Here is a 12312-nt window from a genome sequence, read left to right on the forward strand (position 1 = left end):
CCCTTTGGCCGCACTTCAGGGCGGAGGAAGCGACCAATCCGCAGGGGCCGAGGGGGAAGTCTGGGTGACGTCAGCGGGGGGCGGGGCTGAAACGGCCGAGGGGGCGGTCGTTTGAATTCGGTGCCTCCGAGCTGATCTTAAGCTATCATTTTTATACCTTCAGGAACCAATTACTTAATGTCTCTTCCGTCTTTTTCCTTCCCCGACCCCCTCCCAGACTCCTTCATTCCGGCACTGCGTGGACGGAAAGCCCCGGGTAGCCGACACCACGTCCCCGGCTAGCGAGAGGGAGCGTAGAGAAGGATTCCTCCCAACTGTTTAAATCCAACGGCTCCTGCTGCCTTTCTCCACAGCTAGACCCAGCCAGCCTAGAGAGTTGGGCTACGGAAAAAAACTAGTGTTTTCCTTTAATTGGATATGAAGAAAGAACAAATAAGTACGGGGGCAGCCACGATCTTTATAAAAGGTACCATTCCTGCAAAAAAAAAAAAATGTTAGCCTTCAAAGCAAAAAGGTTGTATTCGTGTTGTTTGCTAAAATAGTAAATATAATATATATTTTTAAAAACCTAAGTTCTAGCGGGAGGGCTGATGTCACGATTAGAGGTTCATTCATTTGTGAATTGGCTTCGGGCGTTTGGAACAGCGGGCCCAACTGCCAGGGGCACGAGCTGCGGCGGTAAGATGGCTCCTCGTGCAGGAGGTGAAGTTTGTAGTGAGACGGCAGTCAGGAGGGAATCAGTCGTCCTTTCCCTCTCTTCTCCCCCCCCCCTTCGACCCCCTCCCAAACACCCTGGGAGCAGGGCTCTTGTTTGCTTAGTTTATCATGCTGTCTCGTCACACAGAGTAGATGCTCAATAAATGATCTAAACAAATGAAAATTCAACTCAAATTTCTAATGTAAAGAGCTCATAAGATTGAATATTAAAATGTCTCCCTCCCCCCAAATCTTATTTGAAACTTTTTAAGTTGGGGGGGGGGGGGTGGAAAAAGTCCTTTCTTCATAAAGTTCAAAAAAATGTAAATATTGATTTTTCTTAACTGAAGGTATTTCTCCCCCCGTCTTCCTACACTTCTCCATAAGGGACAGCACCATCACACTAGTTACTCAACCCCCAATCTCTAGGCTCTTACTTAAAATCCCTTTGCACTCAACTCTTCACATCCAGTCCCTTAGCAAGTCTTGGCCAATGTAACTCTGCAAATATCCCCTAAGTTTTATTCCACTGTCACTGCCCTAGTCCAAGCCACTGTCATTTCCCACCTGGATTGTAACTGCCTCCTAGATGATCCTGCTTGCACTTTTGTTCACTACCTTCAGTTTTGCAGAGCCGTGAGAGCGATCTTTTAAAATTACGAATCGGGTAGTGGGTAGTGTTATCTCCTGCATAGAGATCCATTGCAGTTAGAACAACAATTAAAGTTTTGTGTGTTTTTTAATGTGGCCTGAGGACCCACCAGGCGTGGCCTGGCCTGCCTGTCGCCCTCACTTTTCTAATCAGTCACTATCTTCCACACTAAGGTCTAGCCACAGCCAAGTAGCAAACAAGGACAGATTTCTTTCCCTAGCTTTTCTCTGCTGCCTGTGCCCCAACCCAGCTGTTAGTATCCTTCAGTCTCAGGCCAAATGTCACTTCCTCAGTGAGGTTTTCCCTGGCATCTAACTTTGCATCCCAAATTGGCACACACATATACCACCACCTTACCCTGCTTTGTTTTTCCTGCTACTGAACCTGTTATTTGGGTATTGCTTTGTGTCTTGTCTGAGAGCCCGCATAGAAAAGTCATTAAAGGGAAAGAGAGCTAGCTATAGGCTGACTGGTTGGGTTTCTAAATTCCAGTTCTGTCCTTTCGTGGCTGTGTAATCTTAGGCAAGCTGTTTTTCCTTTCTGTGCCCTGTTTCCTCTTGTGTAAAATGGGAATAATTCTAGTTTGTACTTCATAAATGTTATTATAAGAACTAGGGATTTAATACTTGTAAAGCACGTAAACTGTCTCAGAAAACAGTACTTGTTAAATAAATGTTAGCCATTATTCTAATTAATATTATTTTTATTATTATTGTCTATCTTCCTGTATTAGAACATAAGTTCCAGGAAAGCAGGAACCTTGTCTCTCTTGTTCACTGGTGTATCCTCTGCATATAGAACAGTGCCTGGCAAATAATAGGTGCTGAGTAAGTATTTGTTGAATGAATGAATGATTGATGCACTATGAAGTGGAGGAATGAGTAACAATGGCAAGGTGGTGACACAATTACAGCAAATACCCCTTGCTTTTACATTCCAACTGCCCTTATCAGCCCCGAGCCCACCCCCCTTATTCACTTACCTACTAGCCTGCCACTTGATCTTTTCAACATCAACATATAATCAGTTCACAAAATTTAAAAGCTGTGACTTAAATGGTCTGAAAGTATTAATAAGGAAAAGAAACTAAACACTGTTTTTGTTTGTGATTTTAAAGTACTACTAAGAAAATGAAACTAGAAAGCCTTTGACTTAAATGGTTACTTGGATTCCATTTAGAAGTGAGATTAATGTGATACTTGTCTTTCTCTGACTGCCTTATTTTGCTTAGCAGCATATTCTTCAGATCTCTCCATGCTGGCTTAAAGGGTAAGAGATCCTTTTTTAAAATTTAAATATATTTTTATAGATTTCACAGAGGAAGGGATAGGGAGAGAGAGAAACATCAATGATGAAGGAGATACTTTTTTTTTTTAAATAATATATTTTATTGCTTTTTTTACAGAGAGAAAGAGATAGGGACAGAGAGTTAGAAACATCAATGAGAGAGAAATATCCATCAGCTGCCTCCTGCACGCCCCCTACTGGGGATGTGCCCACAACCAAGGTACATGTCCTTGACCGGAATCGAACCCGGGACCCCTCAGTCCGCAGGCCAACGCTCTGTCCACTGAGCCAAACTGGTTTCGGCAAGATCCTTTTTTACAGCTGTATGGTATTCCATGGTAAAAATGTACCACAGCTTTCTACCCACTCACCTACTGATGGGCACTTGGGGCTGTTTCCAGATCTTAGCTATTGGAGATAGTGCTGCTATGAACATAGGGGTGCATACATTCTTTCTGGTTGGTGTTTTGATATTCTTAGGATATATATTCTTGGAAGTGGGGTCACTGGGTAAACTAGCAGTTCCGTATTTAATTATTTGAGGAATCTCCACTTTGTTTTCTTTAGTGGCTGCATTCCCACTAGCAGTGCACTAAGGTTCCCTTTTCTCCACATCCTTGCCAGCACTTGTTGTTTGTTGATTTGTTGATGGTAGCCATTCTGACAGGTGTGAGATAATATCTCTCTGTTACTTTAATTTGCATCTCTCTGATGAGAAGTGATGTTGAGCAATTTTTTCATGTGTCCCTTAACCATCTGTATGTCCTCTTTGGAGAAGTGTCTATTTGGATCCTTTGCCCATTTTTTAATTGGATTGTTTGTCTTCCTTTTGTTTAGTTGTATAAGTTCTTTATATATTTTGCAAATTAACCCCTTATCAGATATATCATTGGCAAATATTGTTCTCCCAAACAGAAGGATTCTTTTTCATTATGTTGATGGATTCTTTTCATATAATCTCACTTATATGTGGAATCTAATGAACTGAGGAACAAAATAAATCCAGAGACGAAGCATGGAACAGACTGATGAATCTCTTAGGGAAGGGGGACGAGGGTGGACGGCAGGAAGAGATTAATCAAAAAAGAATGTATGTGCATATAAGCATAATTACAATAGTGTGATAGGCCTGGTGGGGGCAGGGGTAGGGTGGAAGAGGGCAATGGGGGGAAAAAAGGGACATCTGGCTCTGGCCTGTTTTGTTCAGTGGTTAGAGCTCGGGCCTACAGACCAAAGGGTCACAGGTTCCATTCCCCGGGCATGTACCTCCTGGGAAGGCAACCATTGATGTAATGTACATGTTTCTCTCTCTTCCCTTCCTTCCCTCCTTCCACTCTCTTCCTCCCTCCCCTCCTTCCCTTCCTCCCTTCTTCCCTCCTTCCCTCCATCCCTCTCTTCCTCCCTCCTTCTTTCTTCTCCCTCCCTTCCACTCTCTAGAAATCAATGGAAAAAATATCCTCAGGTGAAGATTTTTTTAAAAAAAGGGGAGGGATATCTATAATACTTTAACAATAAAGATAAATTAAAAAATAAATGGCTAATTAGAAAAAAAGATAAGTAAATTTATAAAAAAATTTAAAATTCACTTTATCAGCTACCTTTGCTGGCAAAAGAAAAAAATCATTTAACCTCTGAAGAATTCTCATTTTAAAACAATTACCACAAAAATCTTCTTTGGCCCTTAATTCAGCCTACTGGTCTTCTTACATCCCCCTAATTGTTTGTTTTCTCACTCTACAATAACATGACTCCTGCATTCCTCTCCCTCCTTAAATTTACATGAGTCTTTCACCCTCTTCCCCCTCCTCATCCTCTCTCCCAGGAGTAGATAACATTCTGCATTCTCTGGGAAAAGGAAAGCTCTTAAACAGGAGCTCCTCATCTGCTGTCCAGCTATCTTTTGCACTGCCTTTGACTGTGCCCACACCCCGCTTTCCACGTCTCAGGAGAGATGAGGTGACCCGGACCTTTACCCTTCTTTCCTGGATCCCAGTCTCTCTGGGTCCCACTGGCATCCTGCTAGATTTCCTATTGCATAATCTACTAATATATCCCCTTAAGAACATTCTTAGCAGCTTTTGGATATGGTGTAGTTTATCTTAACCTCAACAACTGCTCCTTCATTTTAATATGAGAATATTTTAATTTGATGTGAAAAGGATGTTTCTTTAAATAACTGTGGCAGTAAAACAGATTATTCTTACAGTAGGATGTAATGTAGTAATTCTAGCTACAAAGTGAATATAAATACTACATCCAGTTGAATTGAACACCCAAAAGGAAAACAAATAACCATAGAAATCTTAAGAAGAGCCAAAACCAGTTTGGCTCAGTGGATAGAGCGTCGACCTGCGGACTGAAAGGTCCCAGATTCGGTTCCGGTCAAGGGCATGTACCTTGGTTGCGGGCATGTCCCCAGTGGGGGGTGTGCAAGAGGCAGCTGATCAATGATTCTCTCTCATCGATGTTTCTAACTCTCTGTCCCTCTCTTCCTCTCTGTGAAAAATCAATAAAATATATTAAAAAAAAAAAAAGAAATCTTAAGAAAATTTAAAAGACTGTTTATACAATCTAGGTTTTGTAAAGAATTTCTGATCAAGGCAGAACATCTGAGAGCTATAAAAGAAATCATTTTAAAATTCATCTATATATACATGTAATTTTATGGCAGAAGATACCAAAAGCAAAATCAAAAGACAAATGCCAGATTAGCAGGTAAATTTTGCAATGTTTCTAACATATAAAGCGTTACAACTACCACTATTACTGCTAAGACACATAAGATAAAAAATACAAACAACCCAATAAAAAAATGAGTGATGAATATAAATAGGCCATTCAGAAAGAGCAATTCTAAATAGGTAATAAATGTGAAAGACACTAAATCTCCCCATTAAAAAAATGAAAGTAAACTAATAATTATCATATTACAGCATTATCTTGGCAACAAATTTTAAAAATATATACAGTTGGGCCTGGCTGCTGTGGCTCAGTGGTTGAGCATAGGCCCATGAACCAGGGGATCATGGGTTTGATTCCTGGTCAACGGCATAAGCCTGGGTTGTGTGCTCTATCCCCAGTTGGGGGCGGGCAGGAGGCAGCCAATCAATGATTCTCATCATTGATGGTTCTACCATTTTGTTTTTAATAAGTGATTGTTAATGTTAAGACATACTACACTATATCCAAAAAATATATTTTCTTAAATATATTTTTATTGATTTCAGAGAGGAAGGAAGAGGGAGAGAGAAAGAGAAACATCAATAATGAGAATCATTGATTGGCTGCCTCCTGCACACCCTGGGCATATGCCCTTAACTGGAATCAAACCCGGGACCCTTCAGTCCTCAGGCCAACACTTTATCCCTTGAGCCAAACTGGCTAGGACTTAAAAAAATGTAATATAGTTGTGGGGAGGAGAAAGAGGAGGGTATATGGGGGGGACAGAGTCTTGGGGTAGACAGATTCTTGGGGTGGTGATGGACAGAGTCTTGGGGTGGTGAACACAATACAGTGTACAGATGATGTATTGTGGAATTGTGACCTGAAATCTGTATGAATTTTGTTAACCAGTGTCACCCCAATAAATTCAATAAAAAGGAAAACACTGCTCTAAAAAATAAAATACAGTTAGATGGGGTTGGGAGAAAAGGGGATATAGTAAGACAATAGGGAAGCATTGACTCCATTTCCCTCACAGTAAAAGTTAAAGATGGGGCTTGGAGATCAACACTTCCCAGTGATACCAACAACAAGCAAGGCTTAACAACAAGACTGCACACCCATCCCACAAAGGGCTACACCAAGACTGTCCACCTCAGGTAACTGGGAGGTTGACTCACTGAACCATACAGGACACCTTAGCACACAAAGCCACCCTACCAACTCAGGGAAGCTGTGAAAATGCCAAGACAAGGAAATAGATCACAAACAAAAGAAATGGAGGAAAAGAAGAGACTGGATATAGAGTTCAAAACCACGCTTATAACGTTTTTCAAGAATTTTCTTGAAAAGGTCGATAAGACCTATGAGGAGATGAAAAGGGATCAACAAGAACTAATAAGGGATCAACAAGAACTAATAAAGGATCAACAAGAAATAATAAGGGATCAACAAGAAATAAAGAATACATTGTCTGAAATAAAAAATATTATACAGAGTCCTAAAAACAAAATGGAAAATCGCAAGAATCAAGTCAAAGATTTGGAACATAAAGAGCCAGAAGACACTCCTCTGCAGAAGCAAGAAGACAAGAGAATCCAGAAAGTTGAAGATAATGTAAGAAACCTCTGGGACAACTTCAAGCGAACCAACATCAGAATTATGGGGGTCCCAGAAGAAGAGAGAGAGCAAGATACCGAAAACGTACTGAAAGAAATAGTGACAGAAAACTTCCCCCACCTTGTGAAAGAATTAGACTTACAAGCCCAGGAAGCGCACAGAACTCCAAACAAAAGGAATCCAAAGAAGACCACGCTAAGACATAATTAAAATTCCAAGAGCAAAAGAAAAAGAGAGTATATTAAAAGCAGCAAGAGAAAAGCAGGTAGTTTCCTATAAAGGAGTACCCATACGATTGTCAGCTGATTTCTCAACAGAAACCATGCAGGCCAGACGGGAATGGCAAGAAATATTCAAGGTAATGAATAACAAGAACCTACAGCCAAAAATAATCTACCCAGCAAAGCTATCACTCAGAATCGAAGACCAGATAAAGAGCTTCACTAATAGAAAAAAGCTAAAGGAGTTCATCACCGCCAAACCAGAATTATATGAATTGCTGAAGGGGGTTCTTTTGGAAGAGAAAGTAAATAAAGATAAAATCTATGAACAACAAATACGTAACTATCAACAAGTGAATCTAAAAACCAAGGGAATTAAAAAAAAATCTGATGAACAATATTAACTGTTGAATATAATAGAATCAGAGGTATGGAAGGGGAGTGGACTGACGATTCTCAGGGAAAAGGGGAGAGGAGGGTGTGGGAAGAGACTGAACATAAACTGTGCACCTATGGATGAGGACAATGGGAGGTGGGGAAAGGGCAGAGAGTGGTATGGGAACCTGGTGGAGGAGAGCAATGGAAGGGGGGGGGGGAGGAAATGAGGAACATTTGTAATAATATGAACAATAAAGATTTATTAAAAAAAAAAAAGTTAAAGATGCTCACAATGAAACCTACAAGACTCTCCTCAAACTAGTTGACCTGTCTTTAAAAAAAAATAGAAATAAATATATATATTTTATTGATTTCAGAAAGGAATGGAGGAGAGAGATAGAAACATCCTCTACTGGGATCAATTTCTCACCAAAAATCTTGGTCCAAAGGACGACGCTCAATCCACTGAGCTACAACAGCAGGGCTTGTTGATCTATAATAGTTGATCGCTCTTCCTGTATTATTTGATTGTAACTCCTGCCTTGCATTAATTATTTCCTTTGCCAATAAGAATAATACTACTGCCTGTATTATTCAAGTCTTTGTTCAAATGAGGTCAGCCTTATTTGCAGCCTTATTTAAAGTTGCAGTCCTCCTCCCACTTTGTCCTGTAACATCTTGTACTCATTATTTCCCTTGTCTTGATCTTTTTTTTATGTAGCACATATCATTTTCCATGATCTATATAATTTAATTACATTTATTATTTCTTTCCACCGTGTTTTCCAAGTAGGTGAATAACTGAATGAATGAATGGGTAAATTAATTTTAACAGGGGAAAAAAATCACATTTTGCTCTAAAAAGTATTACCTTCATCTTTTTATATTTTAAAGGAAAAAAAGTATTTAGATTTGAAATAAAGATATACCAAAGCTCAGAAGATTTCTTTTTAGGAAAGAATCTCTAAATGAAAAATCATGTGATTATCAGGCTCTGTATGTCCCTCAGGATTCTCATTCAGTCAGCTCCACCACAAACAAATCACCACTCCAGTTTAATCAATTTTCCCCAATCCTAATAAATTCCCTCATTTACAGCATTACCAACTTGCAAAATTCATACATTTTGCTTGAAAATGATTCTTTGAGGCTTTAATTAAGAAAATGGAGGAAAAAAACCTGATGGTCACAAGTCATAGGTCACATTGAAAAATAAACAAATGAGCCTAGTCTGTTTGGCTTAGTACTCTTGACGGAAATCGAACCCGGGACCTCTTGGTCCACAGGCTAATACTCTATCCACTGCAGGCTCCTCCCCTGCCTGGGCCCTGGTTTGGTGTAGGAGGCAACCAATCAATGTTTTCTCTGTCTTCCCCTCTCTCTTCTACTCTCTCTCAAAATCAATGTAAAAATATCCTTAGGTGAGGATTAAAAATAAATATAAATAATGGCATCAATTTAAAAATTTTAATCTGAAAATTATCAATTTTCTAATATGAAAAGTTGGTGCTTTAATCTGCTTTGACTAATGAAAAGAACAGGAAAATAAGGTAACTTGTTTTCTAACAAAAATCCTGATTTTAAATGAAAGCATCCTGCGTGGTGGGCATGGCTCAGTGGTTGAGTGTTGACCTATGAACCAAGAGATCACTTTCTTGGTTAGGGCACATGTGTGGGTTGCAGGTTTGATCCCCCAGTGGGGGGCATGCAGGAAGCAGCTGATTAGTGATTCATCATTTATGATTCTCTCTCTTCCTCTCCTTTCCTCTCAGAATCAATAAAAATATATTAAAAATAAATGAGGACATTCTGGGGCCCATACAGATGAATTCCTAGAGAGAAATGAAATTTGCTGATGGTCCAGGCTAGATTACTGGCTAATATAGTTTAACCAGCTCTTACCTAATCTGAGCTCATGGCTACCTCACTACCTGGCTAAAACAATTAAAAACAAACATTAAGAAACAGTTAAAACTTAAACAACTAAAATATACAAAATAAAGGTATAGAAAAAGATATTCCAGGTAAATTCTAAACAACAAACTTTATATAGCAATTTTAATTACAAAAATATCCTTTATAGAGTAGCATTAATAACGACATTAATAGGGGCATCTTGTTGCATCACACAAAAAACTCCACTAGGAAAATATTACAATTATGAACACATATGCAACTGTGTAACCACATGGTCTGGAAAAATATAATGCAAAAATAATTAAAGGAAAAAACACAAATCTGCAATTGTGGGAATTTTTAACACAAATTTCTCTCAGATTGATAGATCATCAACATTGATGAATGGAATGCATAGATATGCATAGTTTATTGCATTTATATATACATAAAATCCTCTAACAAAAGAATAGAATGAAAAATAGCATCCTTGTCTTTTTCCTGATCTGAAAGGAAAAGCTTTTATTTAGTTTATTTAGTTATTTAGTTAGTTATTTCAGAGAGGAAGAGAGGGGGAGAGAGATAGAAACATCAGTGATGAGAGAGAACATTGATTGGCTAATTCCTGCACACCCCAAACGGGATTGAGGCCAAAACCCAGGCATGTGCCCTGACTGGGAATCCAACTGTGACCTGGTTCATAGGTCGACATTCAACCACAAAGCCACGCTGGTGGGCCAGGCAGGAAAGCTTTTACCTTTTCACTATTAAGTATGATGTTTACTGAAAGTTTTGGATTACTTTATTCAATTAAAAATATTCCTACAATTTTTAGTTTGCTAAATGGATGACAAATTTTATCAAATACTTTTCTGTATCATCTAATCTGTTCGTTTGTTTTAGGATATTAATTTATTTAACACCCACCTGACCTTTAATTCCTGGAATAAACCTGTCTAATCATAATAAATAAACTGTAGGAATCAGCTCACTTAGATTCAATTTAGGACTTTTCATCTATGATCATAAATGAAATTGGCCTATTACTTTCTTTTTTCATAGTGTGCTTTTTGGTGACTTGTATCATAAAGTTTGTATCATAAAATATGTGGGGGCCCTGGCTGCGTAGCTCAATTGTTTTATCCCTGGTCAGGGCTCATATAAGAATCAACCAATAAATACATAAATAAGTGGAGCAACAAATCAATGTCTCTCTCTCTCTCTCTCTCTCTCTCTCTCTCTCTCTCTCATCAATAATTTTTTTTTAAATATGGGGGAAATTTTCTTTTTCTGTTCTCCATGAAAATTTGTCTAAGTTGGAATTAAATTTGTTGATGTAGCCATCTGGGCCTACAGTTTTCTTTGTGAAAAGAGTTTTGACTATTCAATTTCCTTGATGGTTATAGATAAACTCACATTCTGTTTCTTGTGTCAATTTTGCAGTTGTGTTTTTCTGAGAATTTATTTCATCTAAAATTTAAAATATATTGGCTTAAAGTTGTTCATACTATATTTTATTTTTTATGTCTTTAGCACCTATGGTGATGAATTCTTTATCTTTTCTGAGATTATTTGTGCCTTCTAATTTTGGTCTTTATCATTTGCATCAGAGGTTTGTCCATTTTATTATACTATACTTCATAACACCAACTTTTGCTTTTATTCCTCTATTTTATATTGGTTTTTCTATTTCTTCAATTTCAAATCTTATTTTTATTATTTTCTTCTGCTTTCTTGGCTGTAGTTTTTCTCTAACTTTCTTGAGATGGATGCTTAGCTCATTTAATTTTTCAGCATTTTTTTTTAATCTCCCAAGGATCCTTCTCTCCCCCCTCGCTCTTTTTAATTTGAGAGAGAGAAAATAGAAGAGGAAAAGGAGGGGGGAAAGAGAAAAGAAAGAGAGAGAGAAACATCAAAGTGTGATACATCAATTGGTTGCCTCCCACTCTCGCCCTGACTGGGCTGAAGATCTAACCAGCAAGAGTAGCCTTTCTAAGCCTAGAAATCTCACTCCTTTCCAGCTCCTATAAGACTTAAAATGTAGAATATTTACTATTTATTTGAAATATTTTCTAATTTTCATTTTCATATCTTTCTGATTAAAGATTTATTTATTTAGAAATGTGTTCTTGCTCTAGTCAGTTTGGCTCAGTGGATAGTGTCAGCGTGTGGACTGAAGGGTCCTAGGTGAATTCCTGGAGATAAATTAAATTTATCAATCAGCTCCACAAAAACTAATCACCACTCCAGTTTAATCCATTTCCCCCAATTCTAATAAATTCCCTCATTTACAAGGGTACATGCCTGGGTTGCAGGCTCAATCCTCAGTAGAGGAGTGTGCAAGAGGCACCCAATCAATGATTCTCTCTCATCATTGATGTTTCTGTCTCTTTCTCTCCTCCCTTTCTCTCTGAAATAAACAAAAATAACTAGCAAACTCACAATTTTGTAAAAGAACACAAATTGGGCATGTGCCCTGACTAAGAATCGAACTTTGACCTCCTGGTTGATAGGTTGACATTCAAACCACACTGGCCGAGCTCTAGTGACATCTTTAATATTAATTTCCCTTTATTGTTTTATGATCAGAGAACATGTTCTGTCTGCTTTCAGTCCTTTGATATTTGTTAAAAGTTGTTTTATGGCCAATTTTGTAACATTTCCATGTACTTATAAAAAAATTATATTCTGCAGTTTGGGATTACATAATTCAATATGTGCCCAGTAGGACAATTTTTTTTTGCATTGCTCAACTATTTTATATATATACTTTTAACTGCTTGATCAATTAGTACCTATTTTCTCTGAGTCCCTGTCATTCTCAAAGTATCTCTGATAGAGTGATAACTGATAGGATATAACTTAAAGTTTAGAACAACTCTTGTTAAAATATAATAGGAT

General features: G+C 38.2%; 1 protein-coding gene across 1 annotated transcript in view; it reads left to right on the top strand.

Moving 5' to 3' along the window:
• The first annotated feature begins 125 nt into the window (after positions 1–125).
• The window catches only part of LOC118712906 (lysine-specific demethylase 4D-like), a 34126-nt gene continuing 21939 nt past the window's right edge, over positions 126–12312 (top strand). The window contains exons 1-2 of the mRNA XM_036427156.2: positions 126–466; positions 2082–2175. The gene's annotated coding sequence lies outside the window, so the exon portion shown is untranslated. The remainder of the gene's footprint in view (positions 467–2081; positions 2176–12312) is intronic.

This window comes from Pipistrellus kuhlii, unplaced genomic scaffold (genome assembly GCF_014108245.1).
Source record: "Pipistrellus kuhlii isolate mPipKuh1 unplaced genomic scaffold, mPipKuh1.p scaffold_m20_p_9, whole genome shotgun sequence".
Taxonomy (NCBI): Eukaryota; Metazoa; Chordata; class Mammalia; order Chiroptera; family Vespertilionidae; genus Pipistrellus; species Pipistrellus kuhlii.